General features: G+C 45.3%; 1 pseudogene across 1 annotated transcript; it reads right to left on the bottom strand.

The window, feature by feature from the left end:
• Positions 1-1,229: 1,229 nt before the first annotated feature.
• On the bottom strand, positions 1,230-2,081 carry LOC308518465 (protein SET-like; annotated as a pseudogene). The gene has a single exon. The product of its transcript is annotated as a protein SET-like (transcript).
• Positions 2,082-16,688: the final 14,607 nt, after the last annotated feature.

The following is a 16,688-nucleotide window of genomic DNA, read 5'->3' on the forward strand; positions in this document are numbered from 1 at the left end:
GGTGAGCTGGGTGGCCAGGGCTCTCAGCTCCCTCCACGGCACTCTGGGTCCATGCAACTGCAGAGCCAGCCCTCCTGTCTGCAGCTCTGGGGAGATCTCTGGTGGCTGGGGCAGGGGCTGGGCAGTACCCTAACTCCAGACCTTTCTTCCCTCTGTTGATGGCAAAGATTTGCATTGTGTCCACCTCTCTGGGATGCCCTCTCTGTCCTCTGCCCACAAGGCCTCTGTCCATGCACAGGCTTTCTCTAAATATTTTCTACACGTATAATGGGAGAGGCCAGTGCTTCTAATTTTTTGGCATAATATTTTCTTTTTATTTTGTACACATTTAGTTTTATTGTAACAAAGCAACTTGTACATTTTTAACATTTAAAACTGAGCATTATCTTTCCTTTCCAGTGAAACAAAAAGAAAATTTAAAAATAAACAGGAACAAAATTACAATAGAGAGATGTCAATTCCAAATAAGATCCTACAGGTTCTACTGATTCTCCTATCGAGTGGCAGGGCTCAAGTCATCATTAGGAGAGAATTTTATTTTAAAAGTATCATCTTAAACTGCAAGGATGTCCATTAAACGTCACAATTAAACATCCCAAAGGAGAAGTCATGTTTCAAAATGCCCACTTAACTCACCCAAACATCTCAAGCCCACCCCTTTGCTGACCTTCTATAGAATCTATACCTCCCCTTTTTTAAAGTTGTTTTTTCTTTTTTTTTGAAACAAGAGAAAGTAGACAGATACATCTTGGTAAATGTTAACTGTACATATTCACATAGAGACACAGTGTAATCTCTGAGCCCAATATACAGAGAAAGGAGGAAAAAAGCTAGAATTATATGCACTACTACACAGGGGCCTAGCAACCTCCAGCTCCCAGCAGAGCTAAGGGAGCAGGTTTTCTTTTTTCCCCACAGAGCATGGTGGTGTTGATTCCATTAAGTTTTTTTCTTGAGACAGGAAGGGATAAAAATGAATTTGGAACAGAAAAGGGCAAAGATTCTTTTCCCACTGTATATGCTCAAGGTACATCCCCCCTCCCCCACAAATAAGGTGAAAACTATGGTGTAAAAGGAGAGAAAAAAGACCTCAAAAAAAACGGGGCAACAGAGCACAAGGCGGGGCAGGGCGGGGAGGGGGTTGTGGAGGGGAGAAAAAGAAAAAAAGACTGCAACTTGATCCCAGGGACTGGAGAAAATTAAAAAAGGTTGGAATCCGTCAGTGTTCATTAGTCATCTTCTCCTTCATCTTCCTCTCCTTCTTCCCCCTCATCAGCATCTTCATCTTCTTCACCTTCATCCTCATCCCCTTCTTCATCAATATCTTTCAATCCTTCCTTTTCTTCATCATCATCATCATCATCTTCTTCTCCTTCCCCTTCTTCATCATCCATGTCAGGAACCAAGTAGTACTGTAATAGATTGGCCAAATGCCATCTTTGATGACTTCTCCCAACTCATCTGCACCTGCATCAGAATGGTCAGTGAACCAGGTAAAGAAGCTTTCTGGTTCGTCATGCTGTCTCTTCCTGCTGGCTTTACTCTGTGTTTGACTTGAATGTTTTGTCAAATCCTTTCCAGATTTCCTTTTGATTTCAGTGGTCTTTGAAGATGGATCACCACTCTCATTCAGATGAAACTCTTTGGAGAGAACTTTATTTTCGAAGTAAGGATTTTCATCAAAATAAAAATCTATTCTGTAACCTGATTTAAGATCTTCAAATTCTGTCACTTCAACTCTTGTCAAATAATTCAGCACCTCCTCATCCTCTTCCCCAAGCATTGCAGACACTTGTGGATGGTTGACAAATGTTGTTACCCCAAAGTTTTGGATGTTGGCAATCAATTCTAAACTCTTCTGAAAAAATGGTTGGCAGAGTTTGTTATATTTCTGTTCTGCTTTCAAAATCTCTTCACTGACTTGTTCATTAAGTCTGTCCATTTCATTTTGTACTTCTATATGTTCAGTCGCTTCTTCCTGTTCTTTTTCTCCCTTTGGCATGCCCTGAGGGGTCTGGCTTGGGGGCTGGAGTCAGTTTCTTCCTTTGAGGTGGGAGCGAGGACTGGCGTTTGGGGGCCATGCTGTGAGGAAAGTCCAAGGATCTGATCGCTGGGAAGTCGCCGGGCTGGAAGTTGTGCTGGGACTCTCGGCATAATATTTTCTTACCTTTGTTTTACTGTTCAAAAAAACAGCTGATAAAATCTACTTTTCAGAAGGGAGGCGTCTGCTTCATTTCTTGGGGGATTGGCTCACTAATAGTCTAAAGTGTAAGTGGTAGAGATTGTTCTGGTATTTGGTGTCCGTGTCTGTGTGTATCTACTGCCTCTAAAGAGATCTCCATTCATCAACATGACCTTGAGATACGAGTAAGCTATTTAAATAATTAAAAATTGCCTTGGGAACATTTAGGAGGATAAAAAGTGACACACATAAAAATCAATAGTCTTTCTATGGACCTGTAACAACCACTTAGACATAAGAAAAGAGAAAGTCTCAGTTAAAATGGCAACTAAGAACGTGAAATTCTTATGCATAAACTTGATAAGCAATTGCAAACTCTATGTGGAGAAACTTTCAAATACTTTCAAAAGCCTATGTGGTAGACTTGACCCAATGGGAAGGTGTCCCTTGATCTTGGATAGGAAGACTCAATTCCATGTGAGTTAGCATATGAATTGAGCACCAATCCAATACACATGCCAGTATTTGTCATAGTGGAGCAATTAATTCTAAATTTTTATGGACAAGTAATTGTGCAAGAATTTCTAGAAAATCTCTATAAAAGACGAGAAAGAAGGAAGGGGATTGCCAGGCCTACCAGATATGGTTCTAGAGCATGGCTAGACAAATGGGCCAGGGGGACAGAGGAGGAAACAGATCAAGAAAACAAGCGACTTTTGTTTCTGATAAAGGTGGCATCTCATATTATCAAGGCAAAAATACATAACATCAACGGAGCTAAATAGGAATTTAAAAAATGACAAAATTTGATCCATATCTCACTCCAGACAACAGAATAAAGTACAAATGGTCAGAGAACTATAAAAAATTAAAATAACACCTGAAGCCTATTAGAAGAACACATGGGCATTTTTTTTTAAACCTGAGTAGTGAAAACCTTCCAACTAGAACTCAAATAAAGATTAAATGAAGAAAATTTAATGAAGTCAACAGTATATAAATGTTTGCCTCCCTCCTCCCACCCTAGAACAGTATGATGAAAATCAATGGCACACTGAGGAAAGTACTAACAGCTCTTAGCCTCCTGTAAGGGCTCAAAACCTCATTTTAGAGTGGTACTAATAAAAACACTAATTGATAATATGTTTTAAGCAATCAAGAAACAAAAGAGTGAAACAGTCAATGGAAAAATGTGCAAACATCAAGAAGTGACACTTTATTGAAAAAACATGCAAATTTCTTCTTAAAACATGGATATATATTTAATGCCATTTGTAGTAAGAGAACTATTACACTATGGAGGGGATTGGGCACTCTCTAGCTAAACTATATGAAGTACCGATGATGAAACAATCACTCAGGAGATGAGAGGGGATGGAAAGGAAGAGAGAACTCTGCAAAGAATGAGGGTTTTTGCAAGAAGAAAATGTTTTATGTGCTCAAAAATATAATCACATTTTTAAAAATATAAAGGACAACCCTACAACTGAACACAAACAGGAACAAATGTTTATTTTCAATTTACAGTTGGGAATCAAGGGCCAACTTAATTTATATGTGGATTTTTAACTGCCAGAATAGTCAGTGCTCTTAATCTCAGCATTATTCAAGGGTCAATTGTATAGCAAACTAATATAAGTACAGAAGAAAAAATAACCATTTTGAGTACTTTTAAGCACTGTACTCTGTATACCCTTAGCAGAATATCGTCTAGGGCCAGCATAATATGTTGTCAAGAAATATTTTATGATGGTTTTAACACATGAATTGATTATCACATAGAACAAAGAGCAAAAGTACATGATATAATAGTAAGACTACTTTTGCCCTGGTAATGGAGTGTGTTCACTGTTTAGCTTTTGGTATTGACTGATTTCATAAGGGACACACTTTTTTAAATGTGCAGGATAAATGAAGCTAATTGTTTTATTCTTTGTCAATAAATGATGATATAAGTGGATTGAAAGGTAAAGAAACAGAATCTAGACTAATAATTATAAATGTCCTTATAGAAAAAGCTCAAGCAAATAAAAGAGAAGCATAATTAGACATAAAATTAAAGAAAATTGTTTTTTTTCTTGAAAAAAAAAGAAAAACCCGCAGATTTTAAGTTGCACAGAGACTGAGGAACATACACTCTAATTCTAACATCTTATACCCAATGAGTTGCTTATGCAGGAAGACAAAGGAAAACTGTTGTCATGGAGAGTGCCTGTGTTCCCTATTCCCCCTTTCCAGAGTTTTCAGGTGGCCCCTTGTGCCTCCCCTGTGTGGCCATGAGGCTCAGAGGGCTGGCTGCTTGCCCAGAGGGCAGGAGGCCTGACTTTTATAGGACTAACTCCATTCCGTGCCTGACCCCTAAGAGGCATGAGAGTTTACCCAATTCAGATAGTGAGACCTTAGGAGAGGTTTGTGGAGGCTGCTGGGAAAACATTCTGACTGTGGCACAGAGCCATTTTCCATCCAGAGGGCGGGACTAGGGAGGAAGCTTGCAGTGCTGCAGGACACTGGCCACGCCATTGTGACCACGAGGGCTTCCAGCCGGGGACAACACTAATGCTCCATGTCTTAACAGCGGTTCTCAACCTGTGGGTCGCGACCCCTTTGGGGGTCGAATGACCCTTTCACAGGGGTCACCTAAGACCACCGGAAAACACATATATAATTACATATTGTTTTTGTGATTAATCACTATGCTTTAATTATGTTCAATTGCAACAATGAAATTGGGGGTCACCACAACATGAGGAACTGTATTAAAGGGTCGCGGCATTAGGAAGGTTGAGAACCACTGTCTTAGCACAAGAGGCAGATCAGACCTCAGTGCACAGCTAGTTGGTCCCCCTTGTTCCAGCCTGCTAGTGTAGGGCAAGCATGTCAAACTCAAAGGCTAACATGGGTCAAATAAACATGGTTTAAGTTTATGTGGGCCGCAAAAAAAAAAAGCTTAAATTTTCATAGAAACGTAGGTTTATTTCAATAGAGACATACTGAATACAAATGGCTGAAATAAATGAGTAATCGTTAACATAAAATAATAGAACATTTTAATAAAAATTAATATTTTTTCTTGAACATTAACTTACTAGGCACTGAATAACTACACAAATTAATAAGCATAATACTAATAAACCTATTTTTCTTGTTCTCCAAAAGCGAAATATTTCCTGTTGTGCACACCAAACAAGTCAGTCCAAGACTAATGATGTGGCAATTGGCTGCTGAAATAGTCACTGCTAGTATTAGTGGAGAGAAATGGTGTGCCTGCGTGTAAGGCGCATAAGGGAAATGAATGCAATACGATTATAGTACTCAGCCGTTAGCAAACATTGTAGTAGAATACTGTAAAAATCAAGTTACGAAATATTTATTAAAACGTTTCTTACCTACCGTTATATTGGCTGGGCTGCAAAAATATTCCTTGTGGGCCGGCCGCAGGCTGAGAATTTGACATGCTTGGTGTAGGGCCTTTGTTACTATAGCCGAAAACTTCTCCTTGACACAGGCATGCCACCTGGATCACACGGTTCACACAGCATGCTACTTTTTTGAAAAACAGAGCTTTTGGATATTAGGATGCCTAGGAAGAGTCGGTGTTGAAGCAAACAGGAATGGGAAGGGCAGGCCAAGACTCAGCAGAGAGCACTGGAAAGTGACACTGAGTAAATGCAAAATGCTGCAGGAGAGGGGGTGGCCACTGGGAGCAAGGTGGAGAACCTGGTTCCTCAGAGGAGGGCGGTGCGTGTCTCGGCTCTCAAGTTTCATCAGGAGAAGCTGGGATATTGGGAGATGGTAAATATGGACTAAAATGTTATCTCTTCAAGGCCTTACCCCAGAAGAAGCTGTGGACTTCATCTTGTCTGCCTAGAGGATGAGAAGATCCAGAGCCAGGAAGGGAAGCCCGCCGCTCAAGCCCGCTATGAAGCAGCCTGCAACAGCCTGGCCCGCAAGGTGGTGCAGCTGGGCTTGGGGGCAAAGTCACAGTGATGGTGGTGCCGAGAGGGCAATGAGGACACTGCCACCCAGGCACATGGCAAGGAATTGACTTCAAAGGTTCACTTGTATGTGTACCCATTATGTGCATTTTGTGTACTCATGGGGGATGCTCTCATGACTGTAAATAAGGTTCCTTTGTTTCTAAAAATAAAAATTTTATCTTTTGTGAAGAGATAAAATGATTTTGATTTTTAACTTTAATAGTAAAAATATCAACTAAGCAATTTCTAAACTTAAAGTAGCCATGTGGAGAATTAAAGGCAGGATAAATATATCTTGCAGATTCCCAGAGAAGATAAACTAAAAATAAATCAGATAGCAAAAGATAGCAAACATCAAAGACATTTTTTTAAGTCAAAAATAATTGGCCAAAGGCCTAACATATAATTTTGTAGTAAGAGTGAGTAAAAGGAATGAAACATGTACATATATAGAAAAGACACTGAAATGGAAGATCTAAGCCAATGACTTGCAACAGGTGTGCCTCGAGAATTTTAAAACATGCAGTGCCTGACTGTTTAGAGCAGGGGTCCTCAAACTTTTTAAACAGGGGACCAGTTCACTGTCCCTCAGACCGTTGGAGGGCCGGACTATAGTTTAAAAAAAAACTATGAACAAATTCCTATGCACACTGCACATATCTTATTTTTAAGTAAAAAAAACAAAACGGGAACAAATACCATATTTGTATTTGCATGTGGCCCGCGGGCCGTAGTTTGAGGACTCCTGGTTTAGAGGCACTGACCTCTTTTCCCTTAGATCACCAAATAAAAAATGACAACAGTCAATGCAACAATAGCTGTCTGGTGTTAATGAATCAAAACTATACCTATTTTTTTTGTCACATTGGCAAAAAATATAACATATTGTGTTGTATACCAAAGAATTTTAGTAATTAGTTTATGTGTGCCATGAGATTAAATTTAAGAGCTAGTCAAATCACATAGGTGATTTTATTTTTTTTCCAATTTATTTTTGTAATGGATGAGTTCATTTATAGCTATGAACTTAGCCAAACTTGAATATATTGATATATATTTACTTACTTTTACATGTTTATTTATACATATTTGTTACACACTTATGAAAACTATGGAAACATATCTTTGATTTTACTGCATGAATAATGGAGTTTGCCAGTGGCCTAGCTTCTTGGCCATGGTGTGTCCACCTGTTGAACTATCCCATGCGCACACTGCAGTGTCCCAGGCTCTGAGGAGGTGAACTAACAGTGATCACCAGATCATTCCTCGTCTTCTTGGATGAGTGGGTCCCCTGACAAAGAAAACCCCGTGTGACCAATGACAAAGGCCTTAGAGGCACTGGGCTTCCGCTGTGGATCCCAGCTGGTCTCCATCTGAGAGGGAAGAAGGGTGCGGGCCCCGGGCTCACAGAGTCACTCACCCTTCATTGAGCACCCTCGGGAAGCTGCCACAGCTGCAGTGTGGATTCGGGGTGCCCTGTCCTGCAGGGGCTCTTCACTCCAGGCTTCCATAACAATGCAAGCCAGTCATTAGTAGTGACCACACATGCTGGCCCCCCTTGTCACCCGAAAGAGTTGGTTTTCTAAGAAAAAAATATGTCAAATTCCTCTACGCTGGGTGGAGGAGGTCAGTGTTCGTGATGGAAAGTGAGAAATCTGGGCGATGTCATCAGCAGAGCCTTGCAGGCAGGTCTCACACAGGCTGGGACAGCTGCCGCAGGACCAGGAGCGCGTCTTCGCCACGTGCCCGCGCCACTTGCTGATCACTTCTAGGGGGAGAATGTCACACCAGTGGTTACTTAGAATATGTGAGAATGTGGCCTGGTTTCCAAAATAAGCTGCTGGTAATTCTCGCTGTATTTAATGTCCAGCTGTTTTGTTTGTTTTTTTTCCCCCTGTGGTTTTTTGTTTCTCATTCAACATCTGGAGGAGCTCATTAAGTTGGGGGATGATGCGAAGGTTGAGAGAGTGTCTTCTAATTAAAAAAAAGAAAACTAATTAGGAATATATCCAGAGAGAAGGGAAAACAGCAATTGTTTTTCTTAACACGCAGGGCGACTGGATGGAAGAAAAGGTATGTCACTCACGTGTGCAAATCCACATAAACTCACGAATCAAAGTGTGCAGATATCATAGAAGGGCTCCGTGTCCTAAATTTGGCCTAATCCAAACTTTTTTCTTCTTATTATTAATAAGGTCACGTAATTTTGACTACTGCAGTAATTGCATTTCTCATGTTTTCTCTTTATCATCATCATAATTTTTTAAGTGTCACAAAATGGCCATTTTCTCTGTATCTCTACTCTGCTCTGACCCCTCTCCCTCTGAGTATCCCCTGAATTCCTCAGAGGAAGACCCCACATCATCCCCACTCTCCATCTACACTGTTATACTAACCCTTTTGATTTTTTTCCAAGAGGCATTTTAATAAAAGTTCCACAATGTCTCATCCATGCTTTAAAATCTTTTATACTCGGCTTCCCCAAAGCAGCTTGAGGGAAGCGTTTAGGGTGGGGAGGTTGTCTGGGGTGTGACCCAGGAGGCCTGGTCAGGTATAGAAGATTGGTTCTCCTCGGGACATGCCTCAGGGGCCCACAGCAGGTGAGCAAGCTGGAGTATTTATTCACGGATCCGCCCCCCCACCCCCACCCCGTGCTGGCTAAGGGCTGGCTGGAGATGTCTGTGGTGTGGGGACCACCTGGTATATCTCCAACAGTGGAGGAGCAGGCTGCAGAACTTGTTCAGGGACATCATCCATGGCCGCGGGGACGTCTGAAGCTGTTGAACACAAGGATGAACAGGGAAGCAGGGCCCAATCTTTTGTTTTAAAAATGCAGACGCTGCCCAGCTGGCGTGGCTCAGGGGTTGAGCATCGACCTATGAACCAGGAGGTCACGGTTTGATTCTTGGTCAAGGCACATGCCAGGGTTGTGGGCTCGATCCCCAGTGGGGGGTGCAGGAGGCAGCTGATCAATGATTCTCTCTCATCATCGATGTTTCTATCTCTCTTTCCCTCTCCCTTCCTCTCTGAGATCAATATATATATATACACACACACACACATATACACACACACACACAGACGCAGCTCTGGCCTGTGTTGCTCAGTGGGTTGGGCATTATCCCATACACCAAAAGGTTGCTGGTTCGATTCCTAGTCAGGGCACATGCCTGGGTTTCAGTTTGATCCTCAGTAAATCAGCCAAAATCCAGGAAGGAAGCAGTTGATTGATGTTTCACTCTCACATTGGTGATTCTCTTTCTCTCTCCCTCTCCCTTTCTCTCTAGAAAAAACAATTAAAAAATCTTTAAAAAAATGCAGACACATTTTGCGTCTGTGTCATCAAAATTTAAGCTTTAAAAAATGTTTTACATGTTGTCACACAGCATGACTCTGTCCACAAAGGGAGACCTGGACCCCCCTCCCCCGCCCCCTGCCAACTGCCTCATGTGACAGCAGAAATCACCTGGGGAAGGAGGAAGCAAATGTTCCCAGGAACTCTGAGCATCTTTACACCCACAGTGATGAGCACACAGGACCCAGATTATTCTGACAAAATAGGTGCTCCTCCCGTTAACCCTGTCTAAAAGGAACATTTTCTTGTCAGCGCATGATTGTCTGCTTCAGACCCCCAATGGGAGGGTGTAGAACCATTGCCAGGGTGAGGGAAACTTCCAGAAGCCATTGGTGTAGCACCAGCGGGTTGAGATCTTCTTAACACATTTCACTTGTGATCTTTTAAAGCTGTCAGACCAGAATGATTTTCAGTCACTTTGCTCGGGAGTGGATTTAAAATCATGTCCCAAAGGTGGAAGATTAATAGATTAAAAAGGCAAAGTATTAACCTAGCCCATCGTCCTGTCTCCTTACCCATAAGATACAGTATCACTGTCATGCGGCTGTGGCAGGTCTTCGATGAGGCGTCAGCGGGCCTAGAGCTGGCTTCCCAGCGACGCGCCCACTGACTGGGACCCAACTGCTCCCTGTGTGGCTTGATGTGGGGAAGAGGAGGCAGGGCCACCATCTACAACACAAGAAATATTTGCGATTTTCTTGAGAGAATTAAGTATTTTTCTTCATTGTTTAATGTTGTTTCCCAGGGAAGGATGAGGGCAATGCTAAAGGTATCATTCTCTTCAACATTTTGCTGCAAAGGATGTGTGGGTAGGAATGAGAATTTAGATCAACAGCCGTGGGAAACCCTGCCAGCTGACGGGGGTTTTTGAATTGAATTTTCAGAACTACTGCTGTGTTCAGGGAGGCTGAAGTGCCAGTTCTTCCTCCAACATTTTGTAGCTTCGTGGTCAATTTGTGAGAAAAGAGCAGCTTTAATTCCTCCCTCAGACAAAGCAAAACTCTTCTCATCTGAGAACTCAAGTGTCACTGAGTGCCGGACGGTGTCAGGATGAAAGTGTGGCCCTGTGCCCACTGCGTCCCTCTGGGCGCTCACTCCACATGGCACCTGTCCAGGCAACTGTGTGAGTCCCCACTGAATGGACAAGTGGCTGCAGGGCACAGCCTCCACCCTTCCTCTCTCCTTCCCTGGAGCCTAGCATGAACCAGGCACTCAGTGGGCACTCAATAACTGCTCCATGCATGGGGGCATGTTTGGGTGAATCACACTCTACCTAGAGTCTGTACACGCATCCTGGAGCCATCTCATATACCCCAAGAAATGCTTTGTGATTCACTCACACACATGGATTGTGCTGGAATATTTTCTTCTGTGCTTTTCAGAAATCTTACAAGACTTTGTACTTTAGACACCACCTTGAGATCCGACTTCCCCTTAGGAGGGGAGTGACTGCAGAGAGCCAGACAGACCCTCACAGCCAATACTTCCTTTATACTTGTAACAAGCGCTGGCTAAGCAACGCTCACGTGAAATTTTGAATGCTGATGGAACGGGCTCAGCTCAAAGGTGTATTTTTTCTTCTGAAATGTCAGAAACAAAAAAACTCTTCCAGAAGCCCCTCAGCGATCTCGCCCCCTAAATCACTAGGATGTCTGAAGTCTAGTGTCACAGGAACCATATTTTCTATGGCATTCTTTCAGAGTATGTTCCTGGAAAAGTACTTTGGGGCCAGAATCTGAAAGTCTTAGGAATTATTATTATTTTCATTTCGCCATGAGGCAATGGGGCAGAACGGCGCTGGGGGCCACGTGCCAAGTGTGGTCTCTGCCGCGGCTCCAGCCTGTCTTGTCTGGAAAGACCCCCGGCTGCAAGGGCCTGGGGGGCTGGGCCTCGGCTTGCGCTGGGGCTCCATTCTTTCTGAGGTCAGGCTCTACGGAGACTGGGGAGAGGTTGCCACTCTGACTTCCCTGGGCCCTGTGTGTGTCACACATAAACTCCCATAGCACAAGTAAGGAGGGCGTCCAGCAGCGTGGCCAACTCAGTCCTGCTCTTTGGGCTGTGAGGCCAGCCTGGCTCCTTGAGTCTCAGGGACAAGAGGAGACCAGGGAGGGTGCTGGCCAAAAGGAGCTGGATTCTCCTCCTATGAGACAGGCTGCCCTGGTCCAGGTCCTGAGGAGATGGGGCAGTTGTCAGGTACTTGGGGCCACCTCACATGGTGACAGAAAGAGAAGGTGCAGACGATCATTTCGCAGGACATGGTCTGGTGGAGAAGGCCCTCAGCAAACGTTAGCTGATGTGGTTGTGATCATTTGGGAAGGTGGGTGAACACCTTAGAGGTATAAATGGGTGGAATTTGTGCATGTGTGTAATCGTATGGTAGGCACACACTGCTTATGCATGTTGCCAATAGCGAAGACTCTCATCTTCCTTGTTTAATGCCCATGAGATCAAAGTGTATGCAAAACCTGCTTTTCTTTCTCTCAAAAGTATGTTGTTAATATCTAGTCATCTTATCGTTGGAGCTGGGCATTTTCCATTAACATGTGCATAAATTTCATCGCTGCACTTACCTGGGTGTCAGCTTGACAAGGGTTAGCTCCAGGGGCGGTGCCTCACCTGTCTCCTCACTGCTCCTTCTCATGTCCAGGGCAGGAGCTGGTGCCACTGAAGCCCACCCAAGTGAATGAATGAATGGCCAAGTGAATGGAAGAGTGAGTGAGTGAATGAATGAATGATTGAATGGATGAGTGAATGAGTGCGGAACTATTGCCCAGAGTCAAACACAGACACCCTGTGTTCTTTCTTTCAAGGAGCTGGTGGGCTGAGAAAAGAGTGCTATTCCAGGGTCTGGCGTACATCCAGGTGCAGTGCTGTGGACAGGAGAAAGGATTGCTTGGGTCTGCCAGGCATGGGGAGGCAGGAAGCCTTCCTGGTGGAGGGAATGAAAAAAGAATCCCGTTTTTTGCCTCAAGCAGGTGCTGCGGAGGCTTTGTGGTGTGAATGTGGCAGTGTCCCTACCAGGCACCTCTCCGCGCCGGGAGGGCAGGATGAGCTCCTGAAGGAAAGTCAGGAGGAGGACTACCTCTTGGCATCTGGGCAGGGCTGGCATGGGAGGCAGGTTTAACTACCGAGGGGAGGACAGACTTCGCTCCAGTGCTGTCACAGGCACGGTTCCCAGCTCATGCTGATTGAAAACCATCACAGCCCAGGAGTGTACTCGGATGGGGTGAGGATGAAGGGGGGAAGGCAGGAGAGATAAGGAGCATTGAATGTGAAAGCTGGAAATGGGTCCAATTTAGAGCTGTGGGTTTTCAATCTGCCCACTCACTGCTGGGCTCTTGCTGGATCGGCTTCCACCTCTGTAGGGCCAGACGCATCAAGTCATTACTAAGAAAGGTTTTATTCCAGCTAAAATGCAGGTATGGCAGGCTCATGTGTCCCCATTGATTCTGACTTTGTACCTGGATGTGTGGAGCTGAGGGGACCATGTGGCTGGGAGATAAGGGGAAGCAAGAATACCAGCAGTCCTGGAAGGTTTGATCTGGGTCAGCGCAGGCCTGGGCCAGGATGGGGAGCAGACCAGGGCGCCTTCCCAGGGTGCCCTGTGGAGATGGGTTAGGTGCTCCTTGTCTTTATGTGGAACCCTGGCCAGGTGCCAACCATGGGTTTCTCTTTGGGGGTGCACATGCTCCTGACCCTACGACATGAAGTGCACAGCAGCACCCTCTTGGTGAGCCTGCTGTGTGCCTTTTGGAGGGTGTTGGGGTCTCTGTATGTGTGGTTGCAGTGCTGGGCCCCTTACTCACTGTGCATCCTGTCCTGCCACTTCCCAGTCAGTCCCCTGCCTTCCTCTCAGGAGAGCTGTCCTGTGTGTCAGGACATGGATAGAACACAAAACAAACGGGCCAATGAGGAACAGGCTTGTGCAGGGGTGACTCTGAAAACAAATTCCTGATCCAAGTTGAAGGAGAAGCTCCCGTGTGGGTGGGAACCCCAGCTGCCCTAACAGACCCGACCTCAGACCCTGGATGGGCCACAGGTGTGGTGGGCAGAGGGCAGGCAGCACCAGCTGTCCTGGGGATGGCCTTCCCCCAATGTAAGCAACTTCGCTCCTTTCAGTGTCTTGCTTAGTCTCCTCGGAGGCCTTGAATTTCCATCCACGCCTCTCCCTCTCTCTGCTCTATTTTCCTAAGAAGTTTGCTCCCAAGTTTTCCCTGATTCCCTCACTGGGGGTGAGAAAGATGAGGTCAGCTCAAACCCAGGACAGCTTGGAGCCACAGCGCGGAGGGAGACAGTGAGGAGCTCCCGCCTTTGTCCCTGCTCTCTGCATCCTCAATGAACCCATCCTGATGGCTCATTGGCCTCTGTTGGGTACCCCAGAGAGGCACAAGGGCCCAGCCACTTCCCCCACAGACAGACTCACTGCCCAGAGTGCCTGGTTTGATGTCTTTCTTCTTCACCCAACAGCCCTTGCGGATGGAGACAGTGCAGCATCACTGCAATCTCGCCCTCGGTTCTCACATCGCCTTCTCCTCTATGCCTTCTCCTTTTATGTGTCTTACAAGGACACCCACCACTAGATGTAGGGCCCACTCTAATTCTGGAAGGTCTCATATGGAGAACCCTACCATATTTACATCTGCAAAGTCCCTTATTGTGAATCAGGTCACTGCCCTCTCAAATTCACCTGTTGAAATCCTAACGCCCAAGGTGATGGTGTAGGGAGGTGGGCCTCTGGGAGGTGACTAGATCATGAGGGTGGAGCTGCCAGGATGGGCTAGTGCCCTTATAGGAGAAACCCTAGGGAACTCCCTCTCCCCTCCCGCCAGGTGAGGACAGCAGGAAGGAAGCTGTCTGCGCCTGGAAGAGGGCCGCTGTCACACCCAGCCACCCTGGCAGCATCTTGAACACCCAGCCTCCAGAGCTGTGAGCCATACATTTCTGCTGTTTATAGGCCCACCAGTTGGTGGCAATTTGTTATGGCAGCTGAAATAGACTAAGCAGTTACCTTTTGAGGTTCCAGGTGAGTGCATCTTTTGGAGGGACACTTTGTGAACCCCTATGGCGAGGTTGCCCTAAATGGTGACTTACTGAGGTATCAGAACGCTGTGACCTCAGCAGCTCTTGTTTTCCTTCTTGTATGTTTATCTTGTCAATTTGTTAAGTATTTCATAATAAACCAATCAACACCGTTTCTATGGCGAGGGCAGAAATTCAAGTCACCTATTTAAAACCCCATGTCAAAGGGATTTTGTAAAAAAATATTTCTTGCGTGCATATTTTCTTCAATTTTTTCCTTTGGGCTTTATTTTTCATTCTGTCTTGGGAATTTGAGACTATCTGAAAATCCTTTGAGATAATGGATGCATTTTAGATCAGGAGCCGCTGCTCTGAAAAGTTATCGTCCCCACCAGAATAAAGCTTTCTTGCGTGAAAAAAAAACTGGCCCAGCTTCATTCCAGATATCTCCAGAGGGCTGGTTTTTGACCTCAGTCTTTCTGTGTTTTGGTTTCCTCTCATTTAAAGTGGGAATTAATAAAAACGGAATCTCTCTGTTCACCATAATGATGTCAGGGGCGCTGGGTGAGTGTAGCATTAGTGCATGAGGGCTAGCATTGCCCCGGGGGAGATTGACACAAAGGCCATATGAGAAACAGGCTGAGCTGCAAGAGTGCCAGCTGCGCACGGTTACTGTCAGGTGGGTAAACCTTGGCTCCACCTGGGAGCGGAGGAGAAGCTGCTCTTGCTGGACCCAGGATGACTCAGGCTAAGCTCCTGGCTCTGCCCCCAGGGCGGCCCGTCACCCCCCTGCTCTGTTGCCTAACTAGCTCCATTATTACATGGCAAGCCGCTGGAGCACACTTAGTTCCCTTGTGAGTACTTTTAAGGAAAAGCTCGGATTTGCCAAGAACATCCAGGACTCTGGGTGCCTTTTGTTTGAAGACTTTGGAAAATTAGATTGCATGCCTTGCTCCATAATTTCTACTTCAGAAGATAAGGCTGATCTGGGGAAATGTAATTTTGACTAATTTATTGGCAATAGTTAGACTCTTCTCCCTGCGACACATCTGCAGATCATTTCCCCCCACGAATTGTTTTGGGGTTTCCTAGTTATCAAAGCCCCGACACATCTGCCGGCCGCATGAGCGAAGAGCACATGCCTGCCCCAGGCCCGCTGGCCCGGCACCTCGGGTCCACCCCCTGATGTGACGGGGACATTTCACACGCAGCAGGGGAGCTGAGAAGCCTGCCCTTCTTATCTTTCTATGGTATTTGTCACTGTGATGGGATCAGTGATGAGAAACTGGAGGTCACAATTTGGAGTTAATATCAGGCAGTTCTTCAGAAAGCACCAGTTTCGAGGTCAACTTGGTTGATCTCATTTAGCCAAACTCAGTCCAAGGAGTGGTGTTGTCCGAGGCTGCACCTGGAACTTCCCCTCGCACCAGGTTCTGGATATTACCCACGCGCCCGGTACTTCCAAGGATACTTCACTCCTTACCTCGCCTGCCGATGAGTCTGAGATTGCAGTTGCTGTGCCTGCCCAAACCCAGGGAGGCATCTGATGGATAAATAACAAAGTAACCAAAACAAGGCTTTTGGTTCCAGTATTCTTGCAAGAAACAAAGAAAGCATGTAAGAAAAAAAAAGCAGTTCTCACCACACAAAAAGCAAACAAATAAAAAAAAAATGGTGAAAAGCCCCACCTCAGCAGTTACCCACCTGAGAGCAAAAGTTCAGGCCATGTCTGTGGTCCAGGCTGCTTGTGGCAGCTGCCCCAGGCCTAGTGCCCAGGGTTCCCAGGAGGTGGACATCAGCAGCTGCCCTGGGTGGACAGACAGGTGAGGACATCTCCACAAGGCCAGGGTCCTCTTAGAGTCTAAGAGGTCGGCAAACTCATTAGTCAACAGAGCCAAATATCAACAGTACAACGATTGAAATTTCTTTTGAGAGCCAAATTTTTTAATCTTGAACTATATAGGTAGGTACATTGTTATTAACTTAGTTAGGGTACTCCTAAGGCTTAGGAAGAGCCACACTCAAGGGGCCAGAGAGCCGCATGTGGCTCGCGAGCCGCAGTTTGCCAACCACTGTACTTAGACCATTGTGGTTCAATCAGGAATTCATTCCCACCTGGACACCCAGAAACTGGCCAGCTGTGGCCATGATG

Source organism: Myotis nattereri (assembly GCF_964212035.1).
Source record: "Myotis nattereri genome assembly, chromosome: 4".
In the NCBI taxonomy this organism is placed as follows: domain Eukaryota; kingdom Metazoa; phylum Chordata; class Mammalia; order Chiroptera; family Vespertilionidae; genus Myotis; species Myotis nattereri.